We start from the raw sequence: 22,190 nt of genomic DNA on the forward strand, positions 1-22,190 counted from the left end.
GCTATCAATCACTGCAGTCAGTGGGAAGAGCATGCTTCTGAATGACTGAACTTGGTTTGGGAAGGCTGAAGAAGTGTGCATCACTCAGGGATGGGGCTCCTCGTTGGCCAAGGACCATCCATAACTCACTTATCTGAAGTAGCCTCCTCCATGGCATCATATGTTCAGGTCCTGGCCCACATCAGCAGACCTTCCCTTGTCATCAAGGACAGTTCCAAGGATGGCCCTTAAACAAGCTGTTTCTTCTTTTCCAAAGGGGCTATTAAGAAGAACACAAGGGCTTTGATTAAACCAATGCAGGGCATCTATCAGGCTGAAACTTGGTGCCGACTATGTCAAGACATATCTCCTTAAACGCTGTTTGTGTCACTGGTAAGCAATAGTGCTTTGTATAAACCAATGGTGGAGCTTTGCTCTCTCGAGAACTGGGTCAATGATGAGAAACCATGTCATGAAGAGAAATGATGACATAAAAAATCAACGCACCAGAGGGTTACGCTGAGGCCCAGACTAAAGGATGGGGCAATGGGGGCCTGGACTACCTGAGGCCTACATGGGACAATGCACTGGCCAAAATCCCCATGCCTTCTTTCCCCATCAAAGACCCCTAATTGGTCCAGGGGCATGACTATATGAGAACACTGAGTGCTCCCTCAAATGGCACCCTCATGTCAAACATTGCTCTTGAGTGAGTCTCTGTGTCCCAAACCCTGCTCATCATTCTCTTCTGCCTTTCAGTGTCCTGGGATGCTGTCTTGGAGCACATGACACAACACCTTTTTTCAGGTAAGTTGAAAAATGATCTTCATCTGCCTTGATCCCTCCAAGCCCTGTTCCATCACATATGCATATTTCTGATACTCTAAGAAAAGTACTCAAGTTTGAAGCCCAGCATCCAGATTTGAGCTTGATTCCTAGATTGTAAAAACCCTTAGTGCTCGGTGATCAGAATGGGATTCCAAATGGACAGCCTTGGAAAATTCCAAAGGACATGTACATGAACTACCAAACTCAGCTCACAGAATAGGTCACAAGGGAGAATCAAAATGGTGGGTCCTTCTATGGTTCCCATGCCACCTAGAGAAGTACTTGAAGATTACTTCCATGCATAATGTTTCATTGTGGCTGATACTCCTGATTGTAACCAGCAGATAAAGACATTCTAGTCAGCTTTGGCAGTGGCTTTTGAAGTTAATGCCCTGCCATAATGGACTAGAGGAATGAATAGCCATTGGAATATCCAGGACCCATGGGGGTCCATAGATCTTTTTTTGCTCTAATTGCACACAGGTATAACTCGAAGGGCAACTAGGCAGCCTCAACCATACCTCCTCTATGAGTGATTTACTGAACTTGACCTACCTTTCCAGGACGACAAAAAGTGGGACAATTCTGGATGCCTTTATCAAGACAGATAGTCCATTCATCTTGCTGGAGACAGACAGGCAGCCTCATTTTGAGAAGTTCATAGCAGCCAGCAGAGCTGGTGACTCTCAGCCCCATGCATAGACAAAATCGCTGAAGACATGGCCCTGAAAATTCTGCCTAGGACTAGGAATATCCCCAAAGCCAAAAAAACAGGCTAGACCCAGCACAATCTCTGGCAGTGTGATAACAACCCTAAGAAGATACTTTATTAGTGTGTGAACTATGGTAGGCAGAGTTTGAATGAGACACACATGTAACATGTCAAGTTGAAAACAAGAATAAGGCCTTAGTAGGCCTGTCACTGGAAAGGCAAGATTCAAAGGTATCAAAGCCCAGCCTAAGGATTAACAATGAGTAGAAGTCTCAGGCTATCAATCACTGCTGTCAGTGGGAAGAGCATGCTCCAGAATGACTGAACTTGGCTTGCGCAGGCTGAAGAAGTCACCAACACTCAGGGCTGGGGCTCTTCCTCAGGCCAAGGACCATTGATATCTCATGTGCCACAAGTATCCTCCTCCATGGCATCATGTTTTCAGGTCTTGGTCCACATCAGCAGGCCTTCCTTGGTCATTAAGGGCAGGTCCAATAATGGCCCTAACAACAGATTGTTTCTTCTTTCCCAAAGAGGCCATAAGAAGAACACAAGGGCATCTGATAAAATGAATGTAGGGCATCTATCAGGCTGAAACTTGTGAAAAAAGGCATACATCCTAGACACTGTTTGCAACACTGGTAAGCAATGGCGCTTTGTCTAAATCCCAGGTGGAGCTTTGCTCTCTCGAGAACTGGGTCAATGATGACAAACCAATGTCATGAAGAGAGATGATGACATAAAAATCAAGCACAAGAAGGTTGAGCTGAGACCCAGACTAAAAGAAGGGGGCAATAGGGGGACCTGGAATACCCAATGCCTACATGGGCCAGTATGCAGGCCTATGCCCATCTTTCTTCATCAGAGACCCCTAATTGGTTCAGGAGCATGACTTTTGCAGAACACTGAGTGCTCCCTCAATGGCACCTCATGTCAAACATTGCTCTTGAGCGAGACTCTATGTCCAAAATTGTGCTCATGCTCCTATCATCTATTCTGCCTTTCAGTGACCTGGCATGCTGTCTTGGAGCACACGACACTACATCTTCAGGTAAGTGGAAAGATGCGCCCATCTGCCTTGATCCCTCCAGGCCCTGTTTGTTCACCTGTTCTTGTTTTCGATACTCTAAGAAAGATACTCAAGTTTGAAGCCCAGCATCTAGTTTTGAGCTTCATTGCTAGAAGGTGAAAACCCTTAGGGCTCAGTGTTTACAATGGCATTCCAAATGGACAGCCTTGGAAATTTCAAAGGACATGTACATGAACTACCGAACTGAGCTATCGAATAGGTTCACAAGGGAGAATCAAAATGGTGGGTCCTTCTATGGTTCCCATGACACTTAGAGAAGTATTTGAAGTTTACTTCCATGCATAATGTTTTCATGTGGCTGATAATCCTGATTGGGACTAGCAGAGAAAGACATTCTAGTCAGATTTGGCAGCTGCATTTGAAGCTAATACCCTGTCATAATGGACTTGAGGAATAAATAGCCATTTGGCAAGTCCAGGACCCATGGGGATCCAGAGATCTTTTCTAGCTCTAATTGCACACCTGAATATCAAAGGGCACCTAGGCATCCTCAACTTACCTCCTTTATGTGTGATTTACAGAACTACACCTACATTTCCAGCATGACAAAAGGGAGACAATTCTGGATGCTCTATCAGGACAGATGATCTATTTATCTTGCTGAAGCCAGACAGGCAGCCTCATTTTGAGAAGTTCATGGCACACAGCAGAGGCGGTGCCTATCAGCCCCATGCATAGAGGAAATCGCTGAAGACATGGCCTTGAAAATTATGCATAAAAATAGGAATATCCCCTGAGAAGCAGAGCAGGCTAGACCCAGCACAATCTCTGGCCATGTGATAAAACCATAAGAGAATGGATACTCTCTTCCTTAGTGTGTGAACAATGGTAGGCAGAGTTGAATGAGACACAAGTGTAGCATGTCAAGTTGAGGCCAGGTCTAAGAACTTAGTGGCCTGATGCTGGAAAGGCAAGATTCAAAGGTATCAAGCCCTGCCTAATGATTGACAATCGGCTGCACTCTCAGGCTACTTATCAGAGCAGTCCGCAGGAAGATCATGCTGCTGAATGATGAACTTCGCCTTGTAGGCTGAAGAAGTGCCCCATCACTCAGGGCTGGGGCTCTTCCTCAGGCCAATGACCATTGATATCTCATATGCACAAGTATCCTCCTCGATGCTTCATGATTTCAGGCCTTTGTCCACATCAGCAGACCTTCCCTGGTCATCAAGGGCAGGTCCAAGTATGACCCTTAAAACAGGCCCTTTCTTCTTTTCCAAAGGGGCCATTAAGAAGAACACAAGGGCTTCTGATCAACTCAATGCAGAGCATTCTATCAGGCTGAACATTTGTGCCAACAATGTCAAGACATACCTCCTAGACACTGTTTGTGTCACTGGTAAGCAATGGTGCTTTGTATAAACAATGGCGGAGCTTTGCTCTCTTGAGAACTGGGTCAATGATGAGAAACCATGTATGAAGAGAAAATGATGACATAAAAATCAATCACCAGAGGGTTTACGCTGAGGCCCAGGCTAAGGATGGGGGCTTATGAGGGACCTGGACTACCTGACGCCGTACATGACGGCAGTGTGCAAGACAAAACCTCCAAGCCATCTTTCCCCATCAAAGACCCCTAATTGGTCCAGGGGCATGAACTATATGAGAACACTGAGTGCTCCCTCAAATGGCACCTCATGTCAAACATTGCTCTTGAGTGAGTCTGTGTGTCAAAACCCTGCTCTGTTCCCATCATCTCTTCTGTTTTTCAGTGACCAGGGATGCTGTCTTGGAGCACATGTCACAACACCTATCTTCAGGTAAGTGGAAAGATTAGCCCATCTGCCTGATACCTCCAGAACTTGTTCCTCACCTCTTCTTATTTCTGATACTCTAAGAAAAGATATCAAATTAGAAACCCAGAATCCAGTTTGTTTTTAAGTTTTTTTTTTTAATTTTGAATGTGAGTTACTTGTTCTTGAGGAAAGCAAGAGAGTGTACGGAGATAGAAAACCTCTTTGTAAATAAACAATTTCACCTATCCAAGTTTAACAAAACATGAGAAAAATATTTGAGCCCCCTGATTTCTTTGGCATCCCTAGTTGTCAGGGTTCTGACCAGTTTCAGCTATCTGGCCTTCCCCTTGAAACCTACCCTGAATCCCCAATGAGATACAATCTCATGCTTCTTTGAAATACTGTAGGTTTGACTTTACGCTATTTGTTTAAAAAGTAAACTTGCATTTTGGGTTGTAAAGGCACAGAAGCTTGGGCTTGACATGTAATTTGTTCTTTTTATTGTCACACTGAGTGTTACTTTTAGTGAGCCATTAATGACAGAGAGCTATGAACACATACATGCTTATCAAGAGGAAAAATGATTGGGAAGGCCTCCAGCACTGTAAACTACACTCGTCTTAGAAGCTGTATTTTATCTTAGGAGGCAATTACATCATAGACCAGCTTGGTCCTTGCTATTTCTTTTTGAGTCCTAAATTAGTCTTTTAGAAGCTGGTGTGCTTCCCACTGTCAGAGTGTTATACACTAAATTGTAATCTTGAACATTCCTTTAGCAATCTGGCAAGGGTGAGTTCAGACTTCCAGCATTTAATCAGGCACTAGTAATGCCATGGAATTTAGGGCCTATGGCCTAGAATAAACAGTCAAATTTACATCTTAAACATACAGAGATGGCAAATAATTATTATTTAAGCTTTTCGCCAGAGTTCTATTTTCAAATTAATGAAATACTTTTATATTTCTGAGTTTTCTCCTAAAATATGTTTTTGATGAGATAGTGGCATTTCTGTTGTTGTTTTATTGCCACTCCCAGCATCAGTTTGAGCTTTGATTCCTAGAATGTGAAACCATTTAGGGCTTGGTGGTTTAGAATGGCATTCCAAATGGATAGCCTTGGAAAATTCAATGAACATGGACCTGAGCAACTGATCCGGGTCCTAGAATAGGTCACAAGGAGGAGTCATAATAGTGTATACTTCTATGTTCCCCATGACACCTAGAAGAATTAGAAGTTTACTTCCGTGTAAAATTGTGGCCATTGTGGTTGATAATCCTGATTGGGACCCTAAGAGAAAGATGTTCTAGTCAGCTTGGCAGTGGCTTTTGAAGTTAATACCCTGCACTAATGGACTTCAGCAATGAATAGCCATTGGCAGGTCCAGGACCCCTGGTGGTCCAGAGTTTCATTTCCAGCACTAATTGCACACAAAATAACTCGAATATCAAATGGCAGCTAGGCATCTTCAAACCTACTTCCTCTATGTGTGATTTAGTGAACTTGACCTACATTTCCAGCAAGACAAAAAGAGAAACCAATTCTGGATTGCTGTATCAGGACAGCTGGTCTCTCATGGCACTGGAGCCAGGAAGGCAACCTCCTTTTGAGACGTTCATAGCAACAAAACACAGCAGAGTGGTAACTTTCATGCATAGAAAAAAAATCTCAGAAGTAATTGCCTTGAAAATTCTGCTAGGACTAGGAATATCCCCAGATGCAGAGCAGGCTAGACCCAAACACAGGTCTCTGACAGTGTGGAAACAACCATAAGAGGATGGATACTTTCTTCATTAGTGTGTGGACCAGTGGTAGGCAGAGTTGAATGGGACACATTTTAGCATGTCAAGTGAAGGCCAGGTCTAAGACCTTAGTAGGCTTGATGCTGGAAAGGCAAGATTCAAAGGTATGATAGCACAGCCTATTAATTGACAATCGGTTGCAATCTCAGGCAAGCAATCAGAGCAGTCAGCAGGAAGAGCATGTTCCTGAATGACTGAACTGGCTTTGGTAGGCTGAAAAAGGGCCCATACCCAGGGTTGGACCTCCTCCTTGGGCCAATGACCATTGATATCTCATGTGCCACAAGTATCCTCCTCCATGACATCATGTTTTCAGGTCTTGGTCCACATCACATCAGCAGACCTTCCTTGGTCATTAAGGAGAAGTCCAATAATGGCCCTAACAACAGGTTGTTTCTTCTTTTCCAAAGGCCACCATTAAGAAGAACACAAAGGGCTTCTTGATTAAATCAATGCAGGGCATCTTATTGGCTGAAACTTTGTGCTGCAGCAATGTCAAGACATACCTCCTAGACACTGTTTCCGGCACTGGTAAGCAAATGGGTTTTGTCTAAATCCCAGGTGGGCTTTGCTCTCTCGAGAACTGAGTCAATGATAACAAACCAATGTCATAAAGAGAGATGATGACATAAAAAATCACAGCACCAGAGGGTTACGCTTAGGCCCAGGCTAAAAGATGGGACAATGGGGGGCCTGGAATACCCGATGCCTACATGGGCCCTGTGTGCTGGCCCAAAATCACCATCCATCTTTCCCCACAAGAGACCCCTAATTGGTTCAGGGGCATGACTTTTGGAGAACACTGAGTGCTCCCTCAAATGGCAGTTTGTGTCAACATTGCTCTTGAGCAAGTCTCTGTGTCCAAAACCCTGCTCACGTTCCCATCATCTCTTCTACCTTTCAGTAACTGGGGATGCAGTCTTGGAGCACACATGACTACAACTTTCTTCAGGTAAGTGGAAAGAAGAGCCCATCTGCCTTGATCCCTACAGGCCCTGTTTTTTTACGTATTCATATTGCTGATACTCCAAAAAAAAATACTCAAGTTGTAAGTCCAGGATCCATTGTGGGGCTTGATTCCTAGAATGTGAAACTCTTTAGGCCACTGTGTCCAGAACAGCATTCCAATGGATAGCCTTGGAAGATTCCAAAGGTCATGGATGTGAACTAATGATCTTGGGCCTAAGAAGAGGTCACAAGGGGGAGTCATAATGGTAGGTCCTTATAGGGTTCCCATGACACCTAAAGAAGAACGAGAAGTTTACTTCCATGACTAATGTTTTTTTTTTTTCATTTTGGCTGATAATCCTGATTAAGACCAGCAGAGAAAGAAGTTCTAGTCAGCTTTGGCAGTGGCTTTCCAAGTTAATAACTTGTCATAATGGACTACAGGAATGAATAGTCATTTGGCAGGTCCAGGACACCTTGAGGATTTAAAGTTCTTTTCCAGGGCTAATTGCTTACAGGAATAACTCGAATATCAAAGGGAACCTAAGCATCTTCAACCTCACCTCCTCTATGTGTGATTTAGTGAACATGACCTACCTTTTTAGCAAGACTAAAGGGCAGACAATTCTGGATGCTCTACCAGTACAGATGTTCTTTTCATGGCACTGGAACCAGGTTAGGCAGCCTAATTCAGAAGTCCATAGCACAGAACAGAGGACATGCCTATCAGCCCCATGCATAGACAAAATCCCTGAATAAATTGCCTTGAAAATTCTGCCTAGGACTAGGAATATCACCAGAGATGCAGAGCAGGCAAGACCTAACTCTGGCTTTGAATGGGCAATAAGACTTCACTTTTGTGTCCTGTTTTCCAGCAGCTAGCATTTGTTCTTTAGACAGCTGGGTTAAAGGTTCAAATGGATTGAAGTATGTTAAGAAATTATAGTCCATGCAGTCTGAAAAGATGTGTTCAGTGGTAAGGGAAGAATACCTTCTAGTGTTCATTTGTTGTAATATGGATTCTTTCTGGGCATTGAATCTTTTTAACAGAGAGAGAGAGATGAAGGTCTACAGGCAGCCTACTTCTTGTGTGACTTTCTACTGTTGCACAAGTCTCCAATGACCTAACAACATTGGTCAGTTCCTTGTCTTCTCTTTTTTCTTTCAGTGATCTGAGCTGCATCTTGGTCCCCACCACATAATATCTTTCAGGTAACTGGAAAGATAAGACCTATGGCTTGCATTCAGATAAGCCCAAGATGCTCCTCCATCTTTTAGAATCTCTGTCTTGTTCTCCTGACATTCAAATCATACTACCCATGCTAGCTGTGCTTTTTGCACATACTCTATCACATGTGCCTATGGTTCCGAAATTAGCGATCCAAATTATTTTGCTTGGGTAAATTCCAAGAAATATGGACATAAGCTTCTGATCCAGTACAAAAGGGGATTATGCATAGCTCTAATCAGGATTTGCCAGGTTGGCAGCCTTACAGCATTCTGAGGATACCCATATCACTTCTCAAGCCAGTTGGATATATGGCTAACTAAAAAGTTCTGATGTTGGACTGTTGCTCTTGGTATCCTTGACTATGAGCCCTTCACTTGTGACTTAGTGATCCCGCTATAAACCTTCATGGGGCCCCATTTTCTGGTAAGAGAATACATCATAGCACTTGTGACTTAGTGATTGCTCTACAAACCTTCAGGTAGCACACTCTGGTAGAAGAATACACGACAACAGTGATATCCTTTGAGACCTCAATACTATGAGACAGAATAAAATTAGCAAAGCAAGATGCAGAGTCATTGAAAGACATTCTTGTATGGTGACACATCAGCTAACTAGTACTAGCAGTTAAATAAATGAGTAGTAGGGTGAGTGGGGCCATTTGTGCTTTCTTTACCCTTGCTAATAATTACTGTGCATGCTAGGCCTTTTGCAGTTCAGGATCCAGGGGCTGGAGATCTTTCTGTTCAAAGGAATTATTCATTGATTACATGATCTAGGGCATAGGGAGGAACAAATCTCAAACACTGCAGAGATGCAGCTTCTCCCTGGCTACCTTTCACATTGCCAGCAGGTACCTTGTTCAGAGAATAAGCAAATGTCTACTGCACAATCATGCCCTTCTTTCAAAACTGAGTACAACAAACTTACCCAGGTTTTGCCTGGCTATGAAAACAATCATCTTTTTAAAAATGACTTATCTGGATTGATGATGAATCCAATTCTCTGAATATGGTGAGTAACTCATAAAAAGTGGCAATCAGAGATTCAGAGGTAAGTCCCTCAGATAATACAAATAAGATTCTCCAGGCCTGCCTTTGCATAGTGAGGTCTTTGGTGCATTCTCTAAGCACTGTGTGTGGGTTTTTATCTCTCGCTTTTGATGATATATGCACCAGTTATTTTGTCTAGTGACCCAAAATTTGGCAATCACTTTTCTTTCTGAGAACAGAGCTGCTGACTCTTTCATCCAGTAAATATGTAACAAATAGGAACAATGGAAATATGGAATCAAAGCAGGGCAAGCAAACTGGCATATACACTGACAGTTATACTAGCATTTCAAGAATAATATTGTCCTCCTGTTAGGTAAATATAATAGAAGATATTTCAACATCTGATACTATGGCTGTTGGGTATATTTAAGGAAATTTCTTTTATTTTGTATTATCGTAGAGATCTAAGGACTGGAAAATTCCATTTCAGAAATACAGGTAAGTAACTATAAACTTTAGAGACTCTATGTATTGTTCTATATGCAACTTTCTGAGGTCTCTGTATCTTTTGGAGGCTTACTGGTGGTTACTGTTGTGATATTTTTAAATTTTTATGCAAAGATTCATTACTGAGTATTTGTCATTTCCGTTCTTTCCTTTTCATTTTAACTATTTTATATATTATGTAAAAAATATAAAATGAAGGATTATTTTAGAAATTTATATTGGCTAATAATCATTATTATTAATTTGCTTGCAAAACTATATCACACTGCATTTTTTGATTATTTAATAGAGTTTCAGAATAGAAACTAGTTTATTCAGTGAAGGCTGACATGAGTTCACTATTCTTTTTCAAAATGGAAATATTTATCTTATTTTTATAGCTTCTCTATGTCTATAATGTCATAGATATAAGACATTTGCATGGATTCTAGAATTTTAAAGAACATCTTTTCTCTATTAGTTAATTGCTGCTTGGAATTTGTAAATTTACTGAACTGTACAAATTCAGTATATGTCCCTTTATACAAGTATTCCATATTTCAATAGAAAGTAAAATATACCAACAGTATAGTGCACATTGGTTTAAGGTATTTCATGAGAATGTTTTCTTGTACATCGTATTTTACGTGGTGCATAATGACTAATGTGCTCAAAAGTGGACAAATATTCATAAGGAAATCAATGATTTTAATATATAATACTTTGTTAGTGCAATAGTTTTAATAGGAATAGCCCCCTAAACATGTGTGTTTGAGTGCTTGGTCACCACGGATTGGCACTATTAGGAGATATGAGCTTGTTGAAGTATGTGTGCCCTTATTGGAAGAAGTGTGTCACTGAGGAGTCTCAGATGGTCAAGCTAGGCCTAGTGTGGTGTTAAAAAGAGCTGCTTGTTCGTGCCGGCTGCACAGAACTAACATAATCACATAAAAACTGTATTGATTAATTACCATGAATAAATTACCATCAATTAATTACCATGGCACTGGAGCCAGGCAAGCAGCCTCATTTTAAGAAATTTGTAGGACACAGAAGAGGGGGTGCCTATAAGCCCCATGCATGAACAAAATCCCTGGAGACATGGCACTGAAAATTCTGCCTAGGACTAGGAATATCCCCAGTGCTGCAGAGCAGGCTAGACCCAGCACAATCTCTGGCCATGTGATAATAACCGTAATTAAATGGATACTTCTTCATTGTGTGGACAGTGATAGGCAGAGTTGAATGAGACACATGTGTAGCATGTCAAGTTGAGGCCAGGTCTAAGATCTTATTAGGCCTGATACTAGAAAGGCAAGATTCCAAGGTATCAAAGCCCTGCCTTATGATTGATGATCAGCAGCCATCTCAGGCTAGCTATCAGAGCAGTCAACGGGAAGAGCATGCCCCTGAATTACTAAACTTGGTTTGGGAAGACTGAAGAAGTGCCTATCACTCAAGGCTGGGGTTCCTCCTCAGGCCAATGACAATTGATATCTCATGTGCCAAAAGTATCCTCCTCCATTGCTTCATGTTTTCAGGCTCTTGTCCACATCAGCAGACCTTCTCTGGTCATCAAGGGCAGGTACAAGAATGGTTCATAAAACAAGCACTTTCTTCTTTTCCAAAGGGGCCATTAAGAAGAACAGAAGGGGTTCTGATCAAATCAATGCAGGTCATCTATGTGGCTGAACCTTTGTGCCGACTATGTCAAGACATACCTCCTAGACACTGTTTGCAACACTGGTAAGCAATGGTTCTTTGTCACAACCCCAGTTGGAGCTTTGCTCTCTCGATAACTGGGTCAATGATGAAAAACCATGTCATGAAGAGAGATGATGACATAAAAATTATGCATCAGAGGGTTAAGCTGAGGCCCCAGACTAAAGGATGGGGCAATGGGGGGCCTGGTCTACCTGTGGCCTGCTTGGGCCAGTGTGCAGGCCACCAATCCTCATGCCTTCTTTCTCCGTCGTAGACCACTATATGTTCTAGAGGCACGACTTTAGGAGAACACTGATAGTTCCTTCAAATGGTGCCTCATGTCAAACATTGCTCTTGAAAGAGTCTCTATGTCCAAAACCCTGCTCACGTTCCCATCATCCCTTCTGTCTTTCAGTGACCAGGGGATTCAGTCTTGGAGCTCATATCACCATACCTTTCTTCAGGTAATTGGAAAAAATGAGCCCATCTGCCTTAATCCCTCCATTCCTGTTCTATCACATGTGCATGTTTCTTATACTCTAAGAAAAAAACTCCAGTTGAAGCCCCGGATCCAGTGTTGGATTTGATTCCTAGAATGTGAAACCCCTTAGGGCTCAGTTACCAGAATGGCATTCCAAATGGACAACCTTTGAAAATTCCAAAGAACATGGACATGAAATACTGAACTGAGCTCTCAGAATAGAACACAAAGGGGAGTAAAAATGGTGGTCCTTCTAGGGGTACCCTGACACCTAGAGAAGAACTGAAGTTTACTTCCATGCCTAATGTTTTCATTGTGGCTGATAATCCTGATTAGAAGCAGCAGATAAAGACGTTCTACTCAGCTTTGGCAATGGCTTTTGAAGTTAATACCCTGCCATTATGGACTTGAATAATGAATAGCCATTTGGCAAGTCCAGGACACCCTGGGGGTCCAGAGATATTTTTTAGCTCTAATAGCACACAGCGATAATTTGAATACCAAAAGGCACCTAGACATCCTCAAAATTACCTCCTCTACATGTGATTTAGTGAACTTGACCTACCTTTCCAGCATGACAGAAAGGGCGACAATTCTGGATGCTGTATTAAGACAGATGATCTCTTCATCTTGCTGGAGACAAGCAGGCAGCCTCATTTTGAGAAGTTCATAGCACACAGCAGAGACGGTGACTCTCAGGCCCATGCATAGACAAAATATCTGAAGACATGGTCTTGAAAATTCTGACTAGGAATGACCCTTGTACCCCTGATCTCTCCAAGACCTTTATTGAAAAGGGTTGTTGAATTTTGTCAAATGCTTTTTTCAGCATCTAATTAGATGATCATATGGTTTTTCCCTCGGTTTATTTATATGATGAATTACATTGATAGATTTTCGTATGTTGAACCAGCCCTGCATCTCTGGCATGAAGCCTACTTGATCGAAGTTGATAATTTTTCTAATGTGTTCTTGGATTTGGTTTGCCAAAATCTTTGGATTTTGTTTTTGTTTTTTGTTTTTCGAGACAGGGTTTCTCTGCAGCTTTAGAGCCTGTCCTGGAGCTAGCTCTTGTAGACAAGGCTGGTCTCAAACTCACAGAGATCTGCCTGCCTCTGCCTCCCAAATGCTGGGATTAAGGTGTGTGCCACCACTGCCCGGTTTATTGAGAATTTTTGTGTCAATGTTCATGAGTGAGATTGGCCTGTAAATCTCTTTCTTGTTTGAGTCTTTGTTGTGGTTTAGGTATCAGGGTAACTATAGCTTCATAAAAGGAATTTGAAAATGACTCTTCTGTTTCTATATTATGAAATACCTTAAGGAGTATAGATATTAGGTCTTCTTGGAAGTTCTGGCAGAATTCTGCATTGAAACCATCTGGTCATGGGCTTTTTTTGGTAGGGAGATTTTTTTTTTTTTTTGGTTTTTCGAGACAGGGTTTCTCTGTAGCTTTGGAGCCTGTCTTGGAACTAGCTCTTGTAGACCAGGCTGGTCTCTAACTCACAGAGATCCGCCTGCCTCTGCCTCCCTAGTGCTGGGATTAAAGGCGTGAGCCACCGCTGCCCCGGCTGGTAGGGAGAATTTTGATAACAGTTTCTAATTCTTCGCTACTAACAGGACTATTTAGATTGCTTACCTGGTCCTGATTTAACTTTGGTATATGGTACTTATCTTTAAAAAGTCCATTTCTTTTACATTTCCAATTTTGTGGCATATAGCTTTTGTAGTAAGATCTAATGATTCTCTGAATTCCTCTGTGTCTGTGGTTATGTCCCACTTTCATTTCTGATTTATTAATTTGCTTGTTCTCTCTCTGCCATTTGATTAGTTTGGCTAGGGGGTTGTCAATCTTGTTGATTTTCTCCAAGAACCAGCTTTTTGTTTCATTGATTCTTTGGATTGTTTCTGTGTTTCTATTTGTTGATTTCTGCCCTCAGTTTGATAATTTCCAGTCTCCTACTCCTCCTAGGTGAGTCTGCTTCTTTTTTTTCTAGAGCTGTCAGGTGTGCTCTTAAGTGTCCAATGAGTGCTTTCTCCGTTTTCTTTAAGTGGGCACTTAGTGCTATGAACTTTCTTCTTAGCACTGCTTTCATTGTGTCCCATAGGTTTGATTATGTTTTGTCTTTATTTCATTAAATTCAAGAAAGACTTTAATTTCTTTCTTTATTTCTTCCTTGACCCAGGTGTGGTTCAGTAGTGGACAGTTCAGTTTCCATGAGTTTGTAGGCTTTCTGGGGGGTATCATTGTTGTTGAATTCTAATTTTAATCCATGGTGATCCAATAAGACACAGGTGGTTACTAATATTTTTTGTAAATTTGGAAGTTGCTTTGTTACTGAGTATGTGGTAAATTTTTGAAAAGGTTTCATGAGCCACAGAGAAGAAGTTATATTCTTTCCTATTTGGGTAGAAATGTTCTATAGATGTCTGTTAGTCCATTTGGTTCATTACCTCCATTAAGTCTCTTAATTCTCTGTTAGGGTTTCTGTCTGATTGACCTGTCCATTGGTGAGAGGATGAGGGGTGGTTGAAGTCTACTATTAGTGTGTGTGTTTTTGATGGCTGCCGTGAGTCTAGTAATGTTTCTTTTACATAAGTGGGTGCTTTTATATTAGGGGCATAGATATTCAGGATTGAGACTTCATCCTGATGCATTTTCCTGTTATGAGTATAAAGTGTCCCTTTCCATCTCTTCTGATTGATTTAGTTTGAAGACAAACTTTGTTAGAAATTAGTATGGCCACACCCCGCTTGTTTCTTAGGTCCATTTGCTTGATAAACCTTTTCCCAACCCTTTACTCTGAGTAGATGTCTGTCTTTGTGTTTGAGGTGTGTTTCTTGTAAACAGCAGAATGTTGGATCCTGTTTTCGTATCCAATCTCTAGCCTGTTGCCTTTTTATAGGTGAATTGTGTCCATTGATATTAAGTGATATTAATGAGCAGTGCTGTTAACTCTGGTAATTTTTTTGTAGTAGAGTTTGTGTGTTTCCCTTCTTCTAGTTTTGCTGGTGAAAGGTCGCTAGATGTCTGAGTTATTGTGGGCATTGTTAAACTCCTTGGTTGTGATTTTCCTTCTTTTACTTTCTGCCAGGCTGGATTTGTGGCTAAGTATTGTTTAAATCTGTTTTGTCCTGATATATCTTGTTTTCTCCATCAAATGGTGAATGTAAGATTTGCTGGCTATAGTAGTCTGGGCTGTATCCATGCTCCTTTAGTGTCTGTAGCACATTAGCCAAGCCTTCTGGCTTTACTGGTTTCCATTGAGAAGTCATGGTATAATTCTGATAGGTTTTTGCTGTGTATGTTACTTGACCTTTTTCCCTTTGCAGCTCTTAATATCTGTTCTTATTCTATTGTTTTGTGTTTTAATTATTATATGTGTAAGGATGCTTTCTTTTTGATCCAGTCTATTTGGTGTTCTGTAGGTTCTTGTACTATCATAGGAATATCCTTCTTCAGGTTGGGGAAATTTTCTTCTATTAATTTTGTTGAATATATTTTCTGGCCTTTGAGTTGTAATTCTCCTCTTCTACCCTGATTATACTTACGTTTGGGTCCTTTCATGGTGTCCCAGATTTCCTGGATGTTTTGTGTTAAGAATTTGTTAGATGTGTTTTGATCTTTAATCTGTGAGTTTATTTCCTCTATAGTATCTTCAGAGTCTGAGATTCTTTTTTCCATCTCTTGTATTTGTTGGAAATACGTGTCTCTGTAGTTTCTGTTCATTTAATCAGAATTTTTCCATTTCCAGTCTTCCCTCGGATTGTGTTTTCTTCATTACCTCCATTTCATTTTCAGGTCTTGTACTGTTTCCCTTAATCTGTTTGAGTTCTTTTTCTTCTTTTTCTTGTATATCTTGAGAGATTTATTTATTTTGTCTACCCTTTTTGTTTGTCATCTCCATTTCTTATGGCAGTTGTTTTTACCTCCTGTTTAAGGTCCTCTATTATTTTCAATAAACTACTCTTTAAGGTCGATTGTCTTCTATTTCTCCTGGAGTGGGGTGTTCAATTCTTGTTGTTTTGGGATGTCTGGATTCTGGTGATATTATGTTGACTTTCATGTTGTTGGAGGAGTTCTTGCATTGGCACCTGCCCATCTCTTCCTTCAAATGGAGCCAGGAGAGACTTGGTGTCTTAGTCCAATCTTTGCTGTGACTGAATCTGGTTTGATCTCCTCAGTGCAGGAGCAGGAGCTATTCCTTGCAGCACAATTTGACGAAGCCTGCACACCCTTGCTGAAAACCTCAGAACTGCCTGGAGGGCAAGCCTCTCACCCCTCTGGGTGGCTGGCCTTCGTACAGGAGCAGGACACTTGAATACACTAGGTTAGGGAAGGCTTGGGAGAGGCAGGGATGTGAGTACCAAGACAGCCCTGCACCAGAAGGTAGGGGAGGGGGCTGTGCTCTCTTCCAGGGCAGGTCGCCCCAGGATAGCACATAACTCACCCATCCAGAAGGAACTCCAACAGCACTGAATCAGTGATTCCTGGTAGCCCAGGAATGCCGAAGGGACACAAGGGCAAAGGTGGGGGGCGGGGCGTGTGGAGTATCACACAGGAAACCTTGCAGCATAATCTGAAGGAGCCCACACTCCCTTGTGGGAATCCTCAGACCTGCCTGGAGGGCCAGCCTCTCACCCCTTTGGGTGGATGGCCTTGGTACAGGAGCAGGACACTTGAATACACTAGTGAAGGCTTGGGAGAGGCAGGGACGTGAGTTACAAAGATGCCCCTGTACCAGGAGCTGGGGGAAGGGGGTTGTGCTCTCTTCCAGGGCAGGTTGCCCCTGAAACTGAGCAGCTTCTGTAAAGCAAGGACACTGTCACTAAGACAAAAAGGCAGCCTACTGACTTGGAAAGGCTCTTTCACCAACCCCACAACAGACAAAGGTCTGATCTCTAAATATATAGGAACTCAAGAGACTAGACTTTTAAAATGCTAATTAACTCAATCAAAAAATGGGGCGCTGAACTGAACAGAGAATTCTCAACAGAAGAAATTCAAATGGCCAAAGACACTTAAAGTCATGCTCAACCTCCTTAGCAATCAGGGAAATGCAAATCAAAACAACTTTAAAATACCATCTTACACCTATCAGATGGGCTAAAATCAAAACACCAATGATAGCCTTTGCTGGAGAGGATGTGGGGGTAATGGGTACACTTCATCCATTGCTGGTGGGAATTGCAAACTTGTGCACCCACTTTGGAAAGCAGTGTGGCAGTTTCTCAGGAAATTCAGGATCAAACCTACCCCAGGACCCAGCAATTCCACTCTTGGGAATATACCCTAGAGATCTCTATCATATATACAAAGCATTTGTTCAACTATGTTTTATAGCAGCATTATTTGTAATAGCCAGAACCTGGAAACACCTAGATGCCCTTCAGTGGAAGAATGGATGAAGAAACTGTGGAATATATACATATTAGAGTACTACTCGGTGATAAAAAAACAATGACATCTTGAATTTTGCAGGCAATGGATGGAAACAGAAAACACTATTCTGAGTGAGGTCACCCAGACCAAAAAGATGAACATGGGATGTACTCACTCATAACTGGTTTCTAGCCATAAATAAAGGATATCGAGCCTATAATTCGTGATCCTAGAGAAGATAAATAAGAAGGTGAACACAAAGCAAAACAGATAGTTAGATAGTTATCCTCCTGGATATTGGAAGTAGTCAAGATTGCTGGGCAAAAATTAGGAACTTGGGGGGGGGTGTGGATGGGGTAGGGGGATAGGGGGAGAGAAAAGTGTGAAGGGGAGGATGGGGAGAGCATGGATGAATGGGATGGTTGGGATACAGGAAGGGTGAATATGGGAGCAGGGAAGTATATATCTTAACTAAGGGAGCCATTTTAGGGTTGGCAAGAGACTTGACCCCTAGAGGGGTTCCCAGATATCCAGGGAGAATGCTCCCAGCTAGTTCCTTGGGCAGCTGAGGAGAGGGAGCTGGAAAAGGGCCAGATCCTATAGTCATTACTGATGAATATTTTGCATATCACCATAGAACCTTCATCTGGCAATGGATGGGAATAGAGAAAAGAGCCACACATTCGTGCACCGGACTGAACACCCAAGGTCCAAATGAGGAGCAGAAGGAGGGAGAACATGACCAAGGAAGTCAGCACTGTGAGGGGTGCTCCCACCCACCGAGTTGTTGGGGCTCATCTAATCAGAGCTCCCCAAGGCCAGCTGGATTGGGACTGACAGAAGCACAGGATAAAACCAGACTCCTTGAACATAGCGAACAATGAGGGCTGATGAGAAACCAAGGACAATGGCACTGGATTTGGCTCCTACTACATACTCTGGCTTTGGGGAGCCTAGCCTGATTGGTATGTTCACCTTCCCTAGACCTGGATAGAGGGGGGAGGACCTTGGACCTCCCAACAGAGCAGGGAACCCTTATTGCTCTTCGCACAGGACAGGGGAGGGGGAGTGAGAGAGAGGAGAGGGAAGTAAGTGGGAGCCGGGGAGGAGGCAGAAAATTTTTAATAAAATAATAAATAAGAAAAGCAAATTCTGCCTAAGAATAGGAATATCCCCAGAGACGCAGAGCAGGCTGGACACAGCACAATCGCTGAAAGTGTGATAACAACTATATTTATGGATACTTTCTTTCCTTAGTGTGTGGATGGTGGTAGGCAGAGTTGAATGAGACAAACATGTAGCAATGTCAAGTTGAGACCAGTTCAAAGACCTTAGTAGCCCTGATGGTGGAAAGGCAAAACTCAAAGTATCAAAGCCCTGCCTAATGATTGACGATCGGCAGCAGTTCATTCTAACAGTCACTGCAGTCAGTGGGAAGAGCATGATTCTGAATGACTGAACTTGTCTTGGGAAGGCTGAAGAAGTGCCCATCGCTCAGGGCTCGGGCTCCTCCTCGGGACAATGAACATAGATATCTCACATACCACAAGTGTCCCCCTTCATGGCATCATGCTTTCAGGCTCTTTACTGCTTCAGCAGACCCTCCATGGTTATCAAGAGCAGGTCCAACGATGGCCCTTAAAAAAGGCTGTTTCTTCTTTTCCAAAAAGGCTGTTAAGAAGAACAAAAGGGCTTCTGATTAAATCAATGAAGGGCATCTATCGGGCTGAACTTTTTGCGCCAACAATGTCAAGACATACCTCCTAGATACTGTTTGTGGCACTGGTAAGCAATGGTGCTTTGTCCAAACCCCAGTTGGAGCTTTGCTCATTCGAGAAGTGGGTCAGTGATGACAAACCATGTCATGAAGAGGTATGATGACATAAAAGTTATACACCAGAGGGTTTAAGCTGAGGCCCAGGCTAAAAGAAGGGGGCATAGTGGGAGTGATCTACCTGAGGCCTACATGGGCCAGTGTGAATGCCAAAATCCCCAGGCCATCTTTCCCCAACAGAGACCTCTATGTTGTCCAGCAGCAAGAATTTTGGAGAATGCTGAACGCTCCCTGAAATGGAACCTTGATTTAAACATTGCTCTTGAGTGAGTAAGTCAAAAACCCTGCTCACGTGCCCATCATCTCTTCTGCTTTACAGTGATGGGGAATGCCACCTTGGAGCACATGACACCACACCTTTCTTCAGGTAATGGAAAGATGAAGCCCATCTGTCTTGACCCCTCCAGTACCTGTTTCCTTCACCTATTCCAGTATCTGATATTCTAAGAAAAGATGCTCAAGTTTGAAGCCCAGCATCAAGTGTTGAGCTTCATTCCTAAAATGTGAACCCCTTAGGGCTCGGTGTCCAGAAAGGTATTCCAAATTGACAGCCTTGGAAAATTAATGAAATTGAGCAAGGATTCCAGCAAGACAAAAAGGCAGACAATTTTGGATGCTCTATCAAGCCAGATGGTCTCTTAATGGCACTGGAGCCAGGCAGGCAGCCTCATTTTGAGATTTGTATTACGGCAGAGCAGAGACAGTGCATATCAGCTCCAGGCATAGACAAAATCCCTGGAGACATGACATTGAAAAATTCTGCCTAGGACTAGTAATATCCCCAAAGAAACAGAGCAGGCCAGGCCCAGCACAATCTCTGGCCATGAATAACAACCATAATTAAAAGGATACTTCTTCATTAGTGTGTGGACAGTTGGTAGGCAGAGTTGAATGAGATACACTTGTAGCATGTTAAGTTGAGGCCAGGTCTAAGACCTTAGTCGGCCTGATGCTGGAAAAGCAAAATTCCAAGATATCAAAGCCTTGCATAATTATTGACAATTGGGAGCAGTCCTCACGCTAGCAATCACTGCATTCAGTGGGAAGAGCAATGCTTCTGAATGCCTGAACTTGGCTTTCAAAGGCTGAAGAAGTGCCCATCACTCAGGGCTGGGGCTCCTCCTTGGGACAATGACCATTGATATCTCATGTGCCACAAGTTATCCTCCTCCATGGCATCATGTGCTCAGGCTCTTGTATGCATCAGGAGACCTTCCCTGGTCATCAAAGGGCAGGTCCAAGAATGGGCCCTTAAAACAGGCTGTTTCTTCTTTTCCAAAGGGGCCACTAAGAAGAACACAAGGGCTTCAGATCAAATCAATGCAGAGCATCTATCATGCTGACCATTTGTGCCAACAATGTCAAGGACATACCTCCTAGACACTGTTTGTGTCACTGGTAAGCAATGGTGCTTTGTAATAAACCAATGGTGGAGCTTTGCTTCTCTTGAGAACTGGGTCAATGATGAGAAAACCATGTCATGAAGAGAGATGATGACATAAAAATATGCATCAGAGGGTTAAGCTGAGTCCCAGGCTAAAGGATGGGGGTAAATGGGGGGCCCTGGTCTACCTGGGGCCTATTGGGCCAGTGTGCAGGCCCAAATCCCTCATGCCTTATTTCTCCATGGGAGACCCCTATTTGGTCTTGAGCATTCCATTCGGAGAACACTGAGTGCTCCCTCAAATGGCATCTCGTGTCAAACATTGCTCTTGAACGAGTCTCTATGTCCAAAATCCTGCTCACGTTCCCATCATCCCTTCTGCCTTTCAGTGACCTGGGATGCAGTCTTGGAGCACACATCCCCACACCTTTCTTCAGGTAAGTGGAAAGATGAGCTCATCTGCCTTGATCACTCCAGGCCCCTGTTTTCTTACCTATTATATTGCTGATACTTCAAGAAAAGGTACTCAAGTTGGAGGTCCAGGATCCATTCTGGGGCTTGTTTCCTAGAATGTAAAATCCCTTAGTCCTCTGTGTCCAGAACGGCATTCCAAATGGACAAGCCTTGGAAAATTCCAAAGGTCATGGACTTGAGCTACTGATCCGGGGCCTCACAATAGGTCACAAGGGCAAGTAATAATGGTTAGGTACTTCTAGGTTTCCCATGACACCTTGAGAAGAAATTGAAGTTAACTTCAATGCCAAATGTTTACATTGTGGATGACAATCCTGATTGGGACCTGCAGAGAAAGACATTTCTAGTATTATTTTGCAGTGGCTTTCAAAGTTAATAACTTGCCATAATGGACTTCAGGAATGAATAGTCATTTGGCATGTCCAGAACACCCTGGGTTTCCAAATTTCTTTTCCAGCTCTAATTGCACACAGGTATACCTCGAATATCAAAGGGGACCTAGGCATCCTCAAACTTACCTCCTCTATGTGTGATTTACTGAACATGACCTACCTTTCCAGCAAGACAAAAAGGGAGACAATTCTGGATGCTGTATCAGCACAGATGGTATCTTCATGGCACTGTAAGCCCGGCGGCAGTCTAATTCAGAAGTTCATAGTACACAGCAGAGACATGCCTATGAACCCCATGCATAGACAAAATCCCTGAATAAATTGCCTTGAAAATTCTGCCTAGGACTAGGAATATCACCAGAGACGCAGAGCAAGCAAGACCTAACTCTGGCTTTTGATGGGCAATAAGACTTCTCTTTTGTGTCCTGTTTTCCGACAGCTGGTATTTGTTCTTTAGACATCTGGATTAAAGGAAAAAATGGATTGAAGTATATTAAGAAATGATAGTCCATGCAGTCTGAAAAGATGTGTTCATGGGTGAGGGAAGGATACATCTAGTGTTCATTTGTTGTAATATGGATTTTTGTGGGCATTGAATCTTTTTAGCAAAGAGAGGGATGAAGGTCTACAGGCAGCCTACTTCTTGTGTGACTTTCTACTGTTGCACAAGTCTCCAATGACCTAACAACATCGGTCAGTTTCTTGTCTTCTCTTTTTTCTTTCAGTGATCTGAGCT

General features: G+C 42.6%; 8 non-coding genes across 8 annotated transcripts; all 8 read left to right on the forward strand.

Annotated features, from left to right (window-relative positions):
• Positions 1–427: 427 nt before the first annotated feature.
• On the forward strand, positions 428–507 carry LOC119803188. Its single transcript, XR_005283595.1, has one exon. It is a non-coding gene; the product is annotated as a small nucleolar RNA SNORD115 (small nucleolar RNA).
• Positions 508–2,215: 1,708 nt separating this feature from the next.
• Positions 2,216–2,294, forward strand: LOC119803183. Its single transcript, XR_005283590.1, has one exon. It is a non-coding gene; the product is annotated as a small nucleolar RNA SNORD115 (small nucleolar RNA).
• A 1,708-nt stretch (positions 2,295–4,002) lies between these two features.
• Positions 4,003–4,081, forward strand: LOC119803200. The gene has a single exon (XR_005283606.1). It is a non-coding gene; the product is annotated as a small nucleolar RNA SNORD115 (small nucleolar RNA).
• Positions 4,082–6,730: 2,649 nt separating this feature from the next.
• On the forward strand, positions 6,731–6,811 carry LOC119803111. The gene has a single exon (XR_005283528.1). It is a non-coding gene; the product is annotated as a small nucleolar RNA SNORD115 (small nucleolar RNA).
• A 2,495-nt stretch (positions 6,812–9,306) lies between these two features.
• On the forward strand, positions 9,307–9,373 carry LOC119803158. Its single transcript, XR_005283568.1, has one exon. It is a non-coding gene; the product is annotated as a small nucleolar RNA SNORD109A (small nucleolar RNA).
• Positions 9,374–11,606: 2,233 nt separating this feature from the next.
• On the forward strand, positions 11,607–11,684 carry LOC119803184. Its single transcript, XR_005283591.1, has one exon. It is a non-coding gene; the product is annotated as a small nucleolar RNA SNORD115 (small nucleolar RNA).
• Positions 11,685–19,210: 7,526 nt separating this feature from the next.
• On the forward strand, positions 19,211–19,289 carry LOC119803206. The gene has a single exon (XR_005283611.1). It is a non-coding gene; the product is annotated as a small nucleolar RNA SNORD115 (small nucleolar RNA).
• Positions 19,290–20,659: 1,370 nt separating this feature from the next.
• LOC119803199 lies at positions 20,660–20,737 on the forward strand. Its single transcript, XR_005283605.1, has one exon. It is a non-coding gene; the product is annotated as a small nucleolar RNA SNORD115 (small nucleolar RNA).
• Positions 20,738–22,190: the final 1,453 nt, after the last annotated feature.

The sequence above is a fragment of the Arvicola amphibius genome, chromosome 12 (assembly GCF_903992535.2).
Source record: "Arvicola amphibius chromosome 12, mArvAmp1.2, whole genome shotgun sequence".
Taxonomy (NCBI): Eukaryota; Metazoa; Chordata; class Mammalia; order Rodentia; family Cricetidae; genus Arvicola; species Arvicola amphibius.